Here is a 6,000-nt window from a genome sequence, read left to right on the forward strand (position 1 = left end):
AGTGGGCCCATTAAAAACTCATAAAAATTTGTAAGCACCTCATAAAAGTAGTCATAAATATTATTATTTGCTCTTCTCTCTCTCACACACTCATCTCGGCATCTGTCTCTCTCTCTCTCTCTCTCTCTCTTTCGCTCGCTGCTGTTGCTACAGTTTGTCGTCTGAACCCTCGTCTGTGTTTTGTTTGCGGTTGTTTGTGGCTCTCATAATTTTTATGAGTTTTTGATTTGTTTCTCCAGTCTTCGATCCTCGCTGCAAGCGGCCATTGTTGACCTTTTGACACGTACTCAAAAACAGTTGTCGCCTCGCTCAGATTTTGCGGTTGCGCCTTTTGTATCCCTACAATCTGTGTTTTACACATCGCTTACGATCGGTTATGTCACACTATATCTATGGCAATGTCCTCTAAATGAGACCAAGGACAATGCGCATTGTGCTAAATCATTTGGTTAGCTTCTGGCTGACCTCAATTTTTTGATGATTTTTCAGTACTCAAGGTAATTGTGAGGAAAGTGAAAATAATTTAATTATAAGAATAGAAAATTGGTTAAAGGAGAGCTTCAACAACCAATATTAAATTAAAAATATTGCTTGCATTTAATTTAAATTTATAGGAAAAGTTTATTTATGTTTTGTTTTAACGTTTGCTAATTGTAAAGACTATAAAGAATATATATATAACTTGGATTAATCAAAGGCTTATATAATTTACCTGGTTTATATTAAAATATAAATATATCGTTTATATTAAATATGAGCTTTATGAAGAAGTAAACAGCTTCTAACACTCTGATATAAATTTATTAATGATATAAAGCTTTGAATTTAAACGCTCATTAAGAGCTGAGCTGGTAATTAAATCTCAATTCAGCATGTTCGCTTGAAATAATTATTGTTTATATGTTGCTGCAATTAATATTTATAAATAATTTAAATATTTTTAATGACAAACAGCTTAAAAAGCACATGAAAGCTCGTTCTATGCAAAGCTACAAAATAAATGAAAATAAAATGTTTAGTTTAGGTTTTTTATTCTTTAAAAGAAACCACATTTCATATTCGCTTTGCGAAAAAGCGAAAAAAAAAATAATAAATATAAATCACAAGTTTGTTATCAACGTGCATGGCATAGAAGTCGGCGCTGGCAAACAGGATGAAAAGTTGGCGTCTCCTTTGGAGTCGAGTCGAGAATGAATGTGTCCCGGCACTTATTGTACCTACACATCCAAATACAAAGTTGAGCAAATGGCTGCCCGTCGCTCCAATAGATCAACGACTCCCCAACAACAACAGCAACAACAACAACTATTCATTGTGTTATGGCTGTTGTCGCGGCAAAGTTTGCGTGTTGCCTACATTTATTTCATATATTTTTGTTCGTTTATTTTTCGGTATTTTGATTTATAAATACAAATAAGTTAGACTGGAATATCATCATGACATTTTGGCCCGCCGCCGCTGGGTCAGCCGCACATATCGTGATTCCAGGCGCAGCCGAAATGCGAATGTTGATGGCATAAATTCAAGCGCTGACAACCCAAACAAGAGCTGCAAACAAATCCAGACTGCGACTCGGACTCGGACTCGGACTCGGACTCAACTAGGCGGCCAATTAACTCAACGGGCAGCAGCGGCAACTGTTGTGTCCACATTATGCAATAGCCCATTGAGCGCACTTTGATCTGAGTGGACCGCACGCTGGCTGAGACGGGCTGGACGCAAATGCAAATGCAAATGCAACTGCAAATGAAAGTGACCTACATCAAGTGGCGGCAATACGATTTAACCATGTGCCTCAGCGTGCTCGGGGGTGGCATGGCATCTACGGCATATAGGGATCTAAGGCAGAAGTGCGCATGCAGCGAAATTGGTCTAGGCGCACCATGGGCGCCCAGTGGACCCTGCTCAATGGCTCTACACTCTCGTTCCATATCAATGCGTATGCCGAGAATGAACAAGGCGAAGAAGGCGAACATGAAGAAGCCGTTGCTGGGCGCAGCTCGGACTCACATTTTAATCTAATTCGAGTCTCGGTCTAGCCAGCATGAGTTCCCCCGGCCATGTGATGGCAGAGCACGCAATTCCTATGTACAAAAACTGTGCTTTCCCAAAAACTATTTACATTTGGAATACATACACACTCGTCTATATAGCACACTATATACTACTATAGAATGTTATGTACAAATATGTCAGATGTGTATATATATTTTTGTAGGTAGATTGTGGCTGCTTGTTAGGCATTTTTCATTCGCTGTGACATTTCGCCTTTGTGGCTCTTAATTATTTCAAAAACGGCTGCATTCGTTTTAATGAAGTGAAAATTCTTTGCGTTGATATCGCGCACGCAACCCAAAACAACAACAGCAGAAACTACAACAAATATAAAACTCAACAAGCCCAATTCGATACAGCCCTAGCACTATGGAGTTCTCTTCAATTGAAGGTTTTGCTACTGTATCCCATTTCAATTTGAGAATTTAATAGTTAAGCGTGGCTTAATATAGGAATAAGACGTTTAAAACTCCATTTCCGAATAAGCTATAAACTCGAAGTGATAATTATCTATGGAGAGGGAGTACAGTATTTAAAATGTCCACACTGAGAGCTAAAAGAGAGTTTTTTAGTTTTTCTATCAAATTTGTCTTTATAATAAATTATATGATTTATGTTCCAATGGGCTAACCATTTTTTATGTTATAAACTTTTAACTGGCAATAACTGTTTAATTCAAGTCTGATGGAATAAAAGTTTTATTCAAAATATAACAAAGAAATGTTTACGTTCATTAATAATATATTATGTGTATAGGCACAAGAAAAATAAAATAGTAAATAAATAAATAAAAACAAATTTAAAATATAAATAACCAAACAAATAAATACTTATTGTTCGATATGACTTTGCTTTAGGTAAAAGCCTTAGTTGATAGTTTTTAATTATATTATTTTTTTTTTTTTTTAATAATCCAAAATATTTTGCTTATTTATTTAAATCATAATTTTAAATTGTTTTATTTTTATTTTTTTTCATAGACGCCTTTTGTTTTTGCCAAAAATACTTCATTGCGCTAATAAATATGTTCATTTAGAAAAATTAATATCTTGAAAAATTGCGTGATTAAATATTTATACGAATATTATGAAAAATATATATTGCTAGTTGATCAAAGTTCCTCAAAAATATTGCATAAAAATTAAATTATTAGGTTATTCTCTCAAATTCTATCGTTATTTACAGTAAAAAGTACAATTAAGGTTTTCCGTTTGAATATCTCAGACGATAACAGCAACCTTCGAGCTCTCATTAAATAATTATTCAATTAATCGTAATTTGGTCGGTCAACGATTTGGCTAATAATAAAAATGAAATTGAATTTCTTTTTTATACTAAACTGTTTTTCATTTGCCCTTATTGCCATTTTAAATTATTTAAACGTCCTCTGAGCTCTATGCCTGAATTAAATTTGTGTTTTATATAAGCAAGAAACTATTTTTTAAATAAATATAAGTAGGACTGAATATTACTTAAATTATCTATCGATAAACGTTAGCAACAAATATTTATTTTATGAACATGTGAATTGTTAAGAAGATAATGTAGTGTGGATTCTTAGGAATCGTATTGCATTCAACATTTTAATTTATTCAATAATAGTTCTTGTCCTATTTTTTACTTTACTCATTGCTTTGCTTGTCAAACCCTCAAAAACAATTTAGATCTATTTGCTTAGAAAAATTTATTTTAATATTTTTCTGATTGGTTTACCTGTTCCTTAAATATTTAAAAATTTAAATTAATTTAAATTTTCACAAATTGCATTCACTTGAATCAAGATTAGCCGACGGCTTTCAGCGTTCAGTGTAGAACAATTTTAAACCATTTAAATAGAGATTTTCTGCACTTCACGAATTGAGAAAAGCTTTTTAGTTTATTGTTGTTAACTGAAGTTAAGTGCGGAAACAGTTCCGCGTTCAATCACTTTCGACCTTTAGCTAATTGTCGTCAGTCGATTTGGCCCGCATCTTTAGAGTTTAATCCGATGGCATCCCGACGTTTGACACGGCTTAGTTATACCTGCACTTTTGTGAGTTTGTGTTGCACTTGACGTTCGGCGGATTCTTAAACCGTAATTAGCCGCAGCGGGCAGGCACTTGATTTGTCACAGTTCTAGTTGGGCTGCGGCGTAGATGCGCCGATTCGCATTCTATGGAAAGTGAGTTTCACACCGAATTTATGGTATCCATCAGCGCGAATGTATTTTAAACGTCATCGGTGAAAACACTGGCACTGCAAGCACTTGGATGCCCATCCATCTTTCGTTATTATCGCTCAAAGTCAGCGCGTCGTTCAATGTATCTGTATCTATAGCTGTAGCTGTAGCTTTGTTATTGTATTTATTTGAGAGCCGTCGAGAAGCGCACGATTCGCGGACGTATTGACGAATTGTTTAGCCACGGTCAAACGTTTTTCGGAATCGGCTTTTGGTTCTGTTTCTGTTTCAGTTTTTGTTTCTGTTTCTGTTTTTGTTTCGATAAATGTATCCGCGAATACGTGCTCGAAGCGCCAATGTCTCACTTTGACTGCTCGGGCATAATTCAAATATCTGAGCATCAATAAAAAACTCATGCAACGCGCAGCGCCAGCGCCGCCAATTGTAGCTGCGAGTACGAGCAAGTAGAAGCACACTCATACTACTACTCACACACACACTCACACACACATACACATAGTTACCGCTTTGCCATGGCAGTGGCGAACACACAGTCAGTCGAGTGCATTCATTAAACACTCGCGGAATAAATGGGAAAAAAAAAATAAATTCGAACAGTTCATGCGTGCTAGAGCAGTCAGACAGCACTAAATGTGGTTTCTGCTGTCTCGTTCACGCGCATTGCCGGTGCTGTGCTGTTGTTACCTTTGCGGACGCAGCAATGTGAAGCCGCAAGCGAGAGTGAGTGCGTGTATGTGTGCGTCGTGTATTGCTGTGAGTTCGAAAGAGAGCCAGTTCGAATTCACATGCGCTCTTCGAGTGCGAACACATTCTATTTCGAATTGCTGCTCCGACTGTTCTTATTGATCACACAGACAGTGTACGTGTGTCTCATGCACACAAAGAGATGGGATCGCTTCAATTTATAAATATTCGAGTTTCGAATTCGGTAATTGTGTGAGTGTGTGTGTGTGTACGTGTTGTCGAAAAAGTTTGATAACAACCGAGAAAGTTAAAGTTTGTTTTATGAAACTGTTTTAAAGGCGTTGAAGGATATTTCCTTATTCAATTACTATGTGAATAAAATTAAAATTTAATGTGGTCTCGTTATTATTTAATTTTTTTGCTCTATACAAATTATTTCTGATTTGACAATTTATTATGATTCCGTTCTTATTTTTATATTTCGACCTCAATCAATGCAGCAATATGAGTTACGAAACGAACTTAATTATATATTTATTCGTTTGCTTACCTAAGTTAAACTTTTTGAAATCCAATCGGAAACGTTGTTGTTTTTCCGAACTATATTGATATATTAGCACTTTTATGATTGTATATATTGTATTTGCTATTCTTGTGGTACACTCAACAATTTTCATGTATTGAATACATTTAAACACTTGTTTCGATTAGTTTACGCAATTCTCCAATTTCATTGGCATTTTTAAAGCTTTGCAGCCCATTGAAAACTCTTCTCTTGCTTGGGAAATGCGAAGAAATTCACAATTGGGATTTATGTTATTGCATTTATCCGCAGGCCTGAATTTCGACAAGTTATCCGTTAGATAATTTGTGATTCAAATGAAATATTCCTTGAGATTGATTCACTTATGCCGTCGCTGGAGCTGGAGCTGGAGCTGGCCGTCAATCAGCAACCCAGTTTGACATGCAGTAGTTCACGACACACGACTATTTTGATTAGTAAATGGAAAGTTTGATTAAGTTTCAATTTAACCGGGTACCGAGCGCGCAGCTGGCGTACTTGAGTGCGCCACGTTCGATTC

The 6,000-nt window shown here is 35.9% G+C and overlaps 1 protein-coding gene across 2 annotated transcripts in view; it reads right to left on the reverse strand.

Moving 5' to 3' along the window:
* LOC6573710 (homeotic protein Sex combs reduced) overlaps positions 1 to 6,000 on the reverse strand; it is a 34,187-nt gene extending 28,187 nt beyond the window's left edge. The window contains exon 1 of one of the 2 annotated variants that reach the window (XM_015167081.3): positions 5,469 to 6,000. The gene's annotated coding sequence lies outside the window, so the exon portion shown is untranslated. Of the gene's footprint in view, positions 1 to 3,768; positions 4,588 to 5,468 lie in introns of those variants that run through there. The other variant, XM_001999740.4, reaches the window with a different exon arrangement.

Source organism: Drosophila mojavensis, unplaced genomic scaffold, assembly GCF_018153725.1.
Source record: "Drosophila mojavensis isolate 15081-1352.22 unplaced genomic scaffold, ASM1815372v1 contig_16, whole genome shotgun sequence".
Lineage (NCBI taxonomy): Eukaryota > Metazoa > Arthropoda > Insecta > Diptera > Drosophilidae > Drosophila > Drosophila mojavensis.